Source organism: Carlito syrichta, unplaced genomic scaffold, assembly GCF_000164805.1.
Source record: "Carlito syrichta isolate Samal-C Ts95f unplaced genomic scaffold, Tarsius_syrichta-2.0.1 Scaffold288003, whole genome shotgun sequence".
Lineage (NCBI taxonomy): Eukaryota > Metazoa > Chordata > Mammalia > Primates > Tarsiidae > Carlito > Carlito syrichta.
In genome coordinates, this window is record NW_007232099.1 from 232,996 (window position 1) to 244,050 (window position 11,055).

Genomic DNA, 11,055 nt, shown 5'->3' on the forward strand with positions numbered 1-11,055 from the left:
ACAACTTAAGGTTCATATGTAGGGGACTTACTGTACTGTCATTCTAATAAGGGATATGAAATCTGAGAAGGAGAAGGTGATGTGTGTAAGGATAGATAACACAAAACTTCAAAAGCTCATGTTTGGTATGTGAAATGTGTTCTGAAACTAAAAATGTATAACTATCTTCATTCATTTATATCTTTTAATATGTGATTAGTAATTTCTAATATAGAAGCAGATGCATATTTTTAATTATGTATTCCTGTCATATAAAGTTGAATGGCTTATTTCTACAAAAATCTGTGCTTTCATTTATCTATGCAATAAGCCTTCCTAGAATCATACATTATATAGTCAGGCAATTAAAATAGTAATTGATTGCAGGTTCCCTAAAAATTGATTATATAAAAGCAGGGAACTTTTATCATTATAATAGCACTCTTTTGAGTATATGTTAGTTTCTTGACATTTATCTCATTGAGTATTGTGCAAAAATTAGTGTAATTCTTGAGATAAAGTTATGAGTACAAAATACAGTAGTGTCATAGTTTCTTTTGTTGTGATGTCCTATGTCTATTTTATAATTTGAGATTGATCTATTCCATTCTAAACATATAGCAACATATGATTACTATATGCTTCCTACCACTTGAGTGTACATTTTTAGACTTGCCTTTGGATATATCTTATAATATAGATCTCAAATTTGGGCGTAAGGAAGGACACTTGGGGTAGTGTGAACAGTGCAGAGGAATCCGTGTAACTGCTACAGAATGTTTCAGCAACTACCAGGGCCAAGAAAACTGCATCACTAAAATTCTGGCATATGGCTAGGATGCTGTATTCTAGAACAACATTTAGGAATACTCTCTCATCTTACTCTCCATTCACATAATGCCTCAAATTTGTCAAATTATAAAGAATTCTTAGCTACTCCCAAAATAGGCCATGGTCATTTCTTCCTCAAAAATGTCAAAAAACAAAACTTTGTTCTCATTTTCTGTGCCTTAAACGCCTTCTTTTATTCTGCATTTATTCAAATACTTTCCAACTAAATTGCTGTCTTTTTCTGCTCACATGTTTTATAAAACTTGTGTTTAGTAGTATAGTCTGGGGTAATGCAGGACATATGTCCCACACCCCACTTCCCCCACCATCCCCTCATGACTGTTCCCTGATTGGGAGGATGACCCCTGGTCAAAACGGTCTGTGCCCAGTCAATATGCCCTTGAAGCTATGCACACCTGCATACTCAAGGCAGTTACTGAAAGAGTAAACAGACTTGTTCCTGCTTTTCTGCGTGCAATGCTATTGTTTGTGTCTTGCTCCCTCTTCCATGCTGGGAGTATATAATCTCAATGCATGCCTACTGGGGTGTAGAGAGAGCTTGTACCAACTGACTCCCATTGGTTCCTTCTATGAGCCATAATAAACCAATGTCTTTCAACCAGTCCTCCATGTGATTTCTTCAAAATAAATCAATATGTGAGTGTCCTCTCTGATTTGGGGTCCCTGTAATACACATTGCTTTACAAAAGTCCTTTCCAAAGCATATATCCATTTTAGTCAGGGGAACTTCAAGTCCCCAAAAGTGGAATTATCTTTTGGAGGATAGGCCCCTTGTAGCACAGACTTCTGCCACTAACTTAAGTGTTCTAGGAAACCAGCTGCATGAGCATACCAGCAAGAGTTGTAAGAGGCTGCATTTGGCTTCAGTGATTTTTGTTTTTTTGGCAAACAGGTGACTGTTCCACCAGGATGACACACACGACACATACTGACACCAGCTGGGTGTTCAGTAGTTTTTAACCAAAAATGGCATGACCTCGCATGTCCCACCCTCCCTATTCACTTAATCTCTCCCTGAGCATTGTTTTATTTTGTTTGCCCTAATAAAGAAAAGTTCTCAATGGGAAATGTTTGCTGATCTGGAAAAGTTGAAACAAAAAACAGGAAAAGCACTAAAAAAAGAAACAAAATTGACTATTTTGAGCAGTGGAAAAAGTGTCTCAATAGGTGTGTTGCATTCTATTTTGAAGGTGACTAAAGTTTAAACATGTAAGAAGAAATATACTTTTTATTTTTATTTTTTTGAGTTGGAGTCTCACTCTGTCGCCCAGACTAGAGTGCAGTGGCCGCTCCCGGCCACAGCAGTCTCGACCTGCTGGGCTCCAGCGATCCTTCCGCCTCAGCCTTCCGAGTAGCCGGAATTACAGGCATGCGCTACCATGCCCGGTTGATTTTTTTATTTATTGTGGAGATGATGTCTCGCTGCCCAGGTGGGTCTTGAACCTGCGGGCTCAGGCAATCCACTCACCTCAACCTCTCAAAGGCGCGGGATTACAGGCTGAGCCACCGAGCCCGGCAGAAATATACTTTTTAAAAGTTAAATGCATGCCAAAGATTTTTGGAGTGCCCCCTCTTGTACAACACAATTTCATTCTCATCATTAACTAATTACTAGAAAAGTTTATGGTACCATAGATGTAATATGTCCCATCTAGAAGGTAAATGTCTAAAAGGTAGAAACTGTATCTTATTTCTTGACTCCATATTTTGTAGAATGGTATTAGGCACATAGAAGATAACCAGTACGTTCTGGTTTGCATTGTGATAATAAGAACTGCTGGGATATCTAAGTAAAACTGAAAAGCATTTTAATGCTTTGTGCATAATATTGCAATACAGACTAAAGTGGCCAATTTATATTTAAATATAGGATCTTATTAAAATTTTTAAATAATTTTATATAGTTAAAATTGCAAATAGTTTTTCTAGTTATTAGTTGTAATGTAATATACAGTTGTGATGAACCTATTTGTATTCTATATGTGCTTTTTTTGGTGTGTTTCTATGTGTGTGAGTCTATATTAGGTATGTATATATATATATAGTAATATGTATATACACACATGTGCATTCACATGCACACAGATAATTTATGCAAACATATGCATATAAAGTAGATATACATATAATTTGAAAATAACTACAATTGATCCCTAAACAACATGATTTGGAAGTCACTTATATGTAAATTGTGTACAATAAAAGTTACACTGAATGTACCTACATCTCCTGCCTCCCATTCCAGTTTCTTCACCTCTTCTGCCTCCGCCACTCCTGAGACAGCAAGACCAATCCCTTCCTCTTCCTCCTCAACCTACTCAATATGTCGAGGACAAGAACAAAACTTTATAATGATTCACTTCCATACATAGTAAACATATAAACATATTTCCTCTTAATTATTTTAATTCAATTCCAAATATAGGAAACATATTTCCTCTTAGTTATTTTAATTACATTTTCATTTCTCTAACTTACTTTATTATAAGATTCAGTACATAATGTATATAAAATACAAAATATGTGTTAATGGACTTTTATGCTATGGATAAAGTCAACAGTAGGCTGTTAAGTTTTGAGTGAATCAACAGTCATAAATGTGAATTTTTTACTATGAGAAGGTTGACTCCTCTAACCACACATTGTTTAAGGGTCAACTATAGGTCAAAACTAATGAGATAGAGACGTTTATTACCAGGGAATTTTTTAAAATTTAATAAAATATTTTCTGTTTTATACATTTTATCTTTCATTAGAGGTTTGTTTAAAAGAAATGAAATATAGCATCCAAATGATTTCCTAGAGTGCATATACCTTCAATTAAGCCTCTATCAATTATCTAAAACCTATATTATATTTAGTTACCATATGCTATTAAATGATTATATTCTACCCAATTAATATAATACTAGGAATATTAGGAATAATGTAAGTACCAATATTTTTATAGCTGACCTTGAGTTTGAGAACAATAGTATCCTACAATTAAACTAAAAGAGCAGAGGCCTAAAGCATTTCCATTAATCATGATTTGATTATATTTTTCTTCTTATATAACTAATATGTTAGTTCACAAAAAGAAGCACCTTAATTTTTTGTCTCCAAATTTACTTGGGTATCAAATCATATATTAAAATACATTCATATTGTTCAGATAACGCAATGAGTTTAATGTAGTGCTTTTTTATTTGGCATTCACAAAATAACCTATGTACTTTGAAGATTTAAAATAACATTATCTATCTGAAACTACTAGTTAACTAAAATTTGTTCTTTGTATTTTTCTTTATTATTTTCTTTAATTATTAGTTAATAGCCAAATGTCAAATTTAAGATGTCCCAAATCTATGATTGCTTTCTTAGGTTATTTTAAAGTGAGATAATTACTCTAAAAATAATTTTTCATCAGCTTATGGTTTATGAAGTTATTAATTCATTTATTAGATTATTGTAGTATAATGGTTAACTACTGCTCATTTCCTGTTGGAAAAGCACTCTGGTTTTTTTTTTTTTTTTACTCTTAGCATTCTTATTCCCAACCTATTGATTCAGGGACTCACTCTTAAAGTAAACAAATAATTTGTCCAAAGATATACAGTACAAAAGCCCGAGTAAAGATTCAAATTAACTCATCTGACTTTAAAGCTCAAGTTCTTAGTTCCTACACTTCCACTTCACATTTTGAATCCATAAAGTAATTGAAGAGATGCTTAGCCTTTTTAAAACAGAAACAAGTTGCTGATGATGTGGGCTGTATTTTCTGGAGAAAAAACAAAAATGTTTACTTAAAATTATCTGAAAACCTAAAATTGTTTGAGTTATTGAGACAAACACAGTGGACTATAATACAAAAGACATTTCTTCTCTGAAAATGCTATTGATATGCCAATATGGACAAATTATGTCTATCAAAATAAACTTTATGCCAACTTTATTGAGCCATATTTAGCAAAGAGCAATAAACAGAGATTGAAACTGAAAGAGGAAAGGAAAAAATAAGTGGTAGAAATTAATAAGTCTTTCATTTTATGATATAGCCTGATTCTCATTCTTTCTGCTAGAGGAAAACTGACTATTCCATTGCACATTGATCTCAAAGAATTTATAATGGGAAAGGTCTGTGATATCAATCCAAACATTTCAAGTAATATGCTAAAAGAGGGGAGAGAATTTGTGGAGAGAGAAAAATCCCTCAGTCATAAAGTTATGTGATGCCAATTAAAATGCATACCTAGGTTGCAAAACATCTGCCAAACTGCAGAGTGTTTTCAGAAAATAATCCTGGAGAGGGTCTAGGTGGGCACAAGGGCTTCAAACATTTATCCCCAGAATGTTTGATTCACAAACATAACACCAAGCAAAAGCAAGGAGAGTTTACCAAGCACAGAATTTCATCTAGCACCCTTGTAGTTCACTTAATTAGAATAAACCTAGACTTTCTTAAAACTCTTTTGTAAGCCTAAATCATCTCACCATCACAAACTGACTTTAATTAAGTGGTTCTAAGGAGACTTTGGGGCACATAAGACAGACTAAATATAGCCATTAACACACACTCACACCACACACACACACACTCTCTCTCTCTCTCTCTCTCTCTCTCTCTCTCTCTCTCACTCTCTCTCTCACCCCTCAATCTCCAAGGCATACACACATGTGTGCGCTCATGCACAAAAATACACACTTGCTTTTGGAGAAATTAGCAATGGATATTGTGTGATTCATGTCATTCTCTCATGACATGGCTTTTTAATCTCTGTAAGATGATTTCCTATTGGAAAAACAAATAAAATATCTGTTGCTTTATGGCTACTGTTTTTACTTATGCTTTTTTTTAAACAGCAGTTTTAGATTCACTGCAAAATTGAGAAAAAAAGGTACAAATATTTTTTCATATACTTTCTACCCCTTCTTTTTGCATTGACTCCCCTATTATAAGCATTCCCTGCTTTGATTTCAAGATTAAATAAGATAATATTTGAAAAGTACACAATAGATTTCCTTTAAGATAAATTTAAGCAAAGAATAATTAAGCTAATATTAGTCCAAAGAATTATCAATGGAAGTCGAAAGTCCTGAATTATAGTCTCTTCATTGTCGTTAGTTAGATTTATGACCTTAGAAAATCTCATTACAATATATGCTGTCAGTTTTCTAACATATAACACCAAAATATATTCAGGCTCTAAAATTCCTTAATTTGATTACAATCTTGCTATGATTAGATTTATTAAAAATTCTTGATAGCTAATATGTCTAATATTAAGTAGTAAAAGATTTTTTATTAGGCTGTCCTTTTCAATTAACACTTGAGAATGTATACATAATGAGAATCTTTTATTCATTTACATATGAAAAGATGTCAAGAATGAGCAAATTATAATATTATAATAAATTATGACAGATTACTTTTAAGAATTGCCTTACTCAATTACCCAGATTTCTTTGGTCAGACAGCATTATCAATCAAAATTCTAGACTACCATCCCAATAAAAACAATAGAAATCATGAAAAACTAGAGGTAGAAAGCACCATTTGAATGGTATCCTTGATCAGTAATAATAATAAGAATTTCATAAGGGATAACATTCAAGTAGAATCAGGAGCTCTGGACAATTTGTGAACAATAAGGCAAAATTGTGTCATAAGAGTTTCACAAAACTTGAAAACTATGAGTTTTGTTTGTTTGTTTGTTTGTTTGTTTGCCTATTTGCACAAGACAGATGAGCAGAATATGATTTAGGGTAACTCAGGTAAGAAATTTAGTGAGAAATCAAAACATTGCAGTTTCCAACTTTGTGAAGATAAAATTTAAATAAAACAGACAAAGAAAGCAAAAAAACAGCAGAAAACAAATCTCTGGAAGGAAGGAAAAAAAAAATCAGTTTATCAAATTAGTGTCCAGAGGCTGGCATTTATACACACATGAATCAAAACATGAACCAAAGGAAAATTTACTTATTATAATTGAATGAAAGCTAAAATACTGTGCATCAAAAATTGTGGATTGTAACTAAAGTAGCATTTAGAGGAAAATATATAGCCCTTAAAATGCAAAATTAAAGACAAAAGAAATTTAAGAAGTTAAGAAGTACAAATTTTAAAACAATTAAAAATAACTAAATAATAAAAATACACCAACAACATTTAAAAAAAATTTTAAAACTAATTTACAGAAAGAAATAGCAAATCTGAAGGGGAGTTATTTAAAAAGAATGATAAAATTTGGGAGCTTTGCAAGAATAATCAGAGAAAGGGAAAATTAGTAGACATGAAAAAGAAAATATAACCAGGATGCTATTAAGATTAATGAAAAAAGTAGAATGATAATATATACAACTTCATGGCCAAAATAGATGACATAGATACAACTTACTGAAAAAAATACAACTTACTGAAGTTAACACAAGATTCAAAAAATAAAATAAAATAAAGACTATAGTAGATATAGCTGTAATAGAGGAATCGTTCCATAAAGTTACAGCAAAGATGACTTTTCAGGAACATTCTACTAAGCATTAAAGAGCAAATAGTACCAAAACACAGATTTTTCTGGGGGGGGGCGGAGGGGAGTTGAATCAGACCCAATACACTTTCAAGAGCTAACATAAAAGCAAAATCTGAGCTAACGATTGTTTATTTTCTTTTATTTCTCTTACAGTTTTTGAAGCTACATTAATGTGCACAAGAAAACAGATTTTTTTCCTGATGTGACTCTTTAATTATGAAATATCACTCATTGTCTTTTGTAATTGTCTTGTCCCAAGCACTACCTTCAGTGATATAGATATCACTCATCTGTCTATTTTCATATGCTGTATTTTTTCCACACTTTTATTTTCAACTTATCTGTAAATTATATTTAACTCTTGTTTGTTCAATGTATTTGGTTTTTCATTTTGTTCAGCCTGTTTAACCTGTTTCTTAATTAGAATATTAAGGCATTGACTTATAGTGTTATTATTAATGTATAATGACCTTTCTTCTATATTATCTGTCATATATCTATCTGTTTTTCCTTTTATTTAGGTTAATTATAACAAATGTCTGTCACTCCATTCTTTATCATTGTTTATGTCTTATATAATCTTTCCTTATTATATTAGTTATTACCCTAATGATAGACATATAATATTCATTAAATTAAAGTGTTAGCTATTAGTAGTGTTATATTTCCTAGTTATTCAAAATAAATTAGAATATCAACTTAATTCATTTTCACCTATTTTTATTGTCTTCCCATACTATACATCTATCTCTCTCTGTCTTTCCCTATCTGTCTCGCTCATTCATTTACTCTTGGTCTTCCCATTCTGTGTGTGGGCACACATCATAATACACACACACACACACACACACACACACAAACAGTACATTTTGTTCTATACAGTCAATATTCAGTTAGATTGACTTATCCCCACATAGTGACCCTTACTATTGATATTTACTTCTTTTTGTCTCCTCATACTTTCCTCTGGGATAATTTTATTCCTCATGGAAAGACTCACTTGCGATGTTGAAAGACACATTCATAGATTGTGGTACTTTTTAAATAAATTTCTACAAATTGTTTTGTTTGTTTGTCTTTACAGAGTTGAAGCTTAACAAATTGACATCTATTGAATGTGGACTGGACTTAGGAACTCCCATCTAAACAATGGAATATGATAGAAGTGATGTGAGTGATGGAGTATCAATGCAGAGAGTTTTTGAAGAAGACCACAGCTTCGGTCTTGGATATGCTCTTTTGTTCTCATCCAAATCATTCAATTTTTTTTTCTTAAATTGAGATAAAAATTCACTGACTAAAATTAACCATTTAAGAGGAAAGGGAGGCATCAAAAATGAGGAAAAAATCAATGAAAAAAATAGGCAATCTTCAGAATCCTAAAGAGACAGCACCCCCAAAAAAGCTATCAGAGCACAAATAGTAGAAACACCTCAGCATTACCTGTCCCAGATGATAGTCACAGAAATCAGAGATTGGATGGCTAAAATGAACAGAGAATAACACCAAGAGAAACTAGAAGCAAAACTCACCAAAGTCATACAGGAAATAAAAGCAGAGTTGGACAATTTCAGAAAGGCCCATTCTGAAATAATGGAAATGAAGAACTTCAACCTGGAACTTAAAGAACACAGCAATACACACAGACAGTAGGATGAATCAAGCAGAGGAAAGAATCTCAGAGCTTGAATACCAAAACGAGGAACTAACCCAGGTTGTCAAAAACAGAAAAAAAGCCTCAAAAAAAGAAGAGCAAAGCCTCTGAGAGATGTGGGACTATGTTAAGAAGCCAAATCTTATGCCTGTTTGGTATCCTTAAAGCAGAAAAGGAAACAGATAACTCCATGGAGCAAGCATTCCATAAGATCATCCAATAAAACTTCCCATATCTCACTTGAGAGGTGATCATTTAAGCAAAAGAGATTCAGAGAACCCCCACAAGGTATCAAATGAGAAGACCATTCCAAAAACATATAGTAATCCACCTCCACAAAGCATAAAAGAAAAATCCTAAAGTCAGCAAGAGAGAAAGTTTAGACTACCTACTAGAAAAGACTCATCAGAATCAATCCAGATTTTTCTACAGAAACACCACAATCCAGAAGGGACTGCAGTTCAATTTTTAATGTGTTTAAAGATAAGAAATTCCAGCCAAGAATTTCCTACCTCTCTAAGCTAAGCTTCATCAGTAACAGATAATTAAAATCCTTCCCAGATAGTCAACCCCTTAGAAAATATGCCACCTTCAGACTAGCTCTTTAGGAGACAGAAAAAAAAAGAATGATCATATCCATCACAAAAGTATAAGCAAGCACAGAGTTAACAGAGCATACAGAGCACTAACAAAAAGAAAATACATATATCACAGTGCAATAAAAATAAATATACCACCAAAAAGATACCCCTCAAACACACAAAGACATGGATACTAAATAATATGCTGTTGAATGACTTCTGGGACAGCATAGAAATCAAGACATAAATAAAAGCATTCCTGGAAACAAAAGAAAACAAACACACATCTTATCAGAATCTCTGGGGTGCCACGAAATCAGTGTTAAGAGGAAAATTGATAGCACTGCATGCATACATCAAGAAAATAGAAAGATCACTAGTAAAGCCTAACATCACACCTAAAGAATCTGTAAAAGCAATGTCTTCTAAATTTTAATTTTAGTAGAAAAAAGCCAGATTACTAAGTTAAAGTTAAAAATCACAATTGCAGGATATAGAAGATAAAAAATATCATAGAATGGATCAGCAAGACAAAAATCTGATTATTTAAAAGGATAAATAAGATTGACAGACCCCTGACCAGATCAATTAAAAGACAGAGAGAGAAAGTCCAAATAAACACAATTCGAAATGCAAAAGATAAAGTCACAACTGACCCTCAAGAAATTTAATAGATTATAGGAGATTGCTATGAACACCTTTATGCAAATAAACTAGAAAGTCTAAAAGAAATGGAGGACTTTCTGATGGCACACAACCAACCAAGGTTGAAATAAGAAGATATTGAAACTCTGAACAGACCAACAGCAGTCCAGAAAACAGACTCAGTCATAAGAAACCACCTCGCCAAAATAAGCCCTGGACAAGATGACTTCCCAGCTGAATTCTACAAGACATACAAAAAGAAACTGATATCAATCTTATTGACAGTATTTCAGGTAATCGAGAGTGATGGAATCATACTCAACTCATTTTATGAAACTAACATAATACTGATACCCAAACCTGACAAACACACAACAATGAAAAATAATTATAAGCCAAGATCTTTGATGAACATAGACACAACAATTCTCAACAAGAACAAGTTTCTAGCAAATTGGATCCAACAACACACCTCAAGCATTGTCCACCATGACCAGGTGGGCTCCATTCCTGGGATGCAGGGCTGGTTCAACGCTCACAAGATCATAAACATAATTCAACACATTAACAAATGCAAAACCAAGAACCATGTTTTTATGACATTAGATGCAGAAGAAGCATTCAACAAAATCTAGCATTCCTTTGTGATGAAGATCCTTGATCACCTAGGAAAAGAAGAAACAGTACTCAAAACAGTACTCAAAACAGTAATCGCAATCTATAATAAACTCACAGTCAACATTTTGCTCAATGAGCAGAAAATGGAAGCATTCCCCTTAGGAACTGGAACAAGACAAGGCTGCCCACTCCCCCCCCCCCCCCCCCCCCCCCCCCC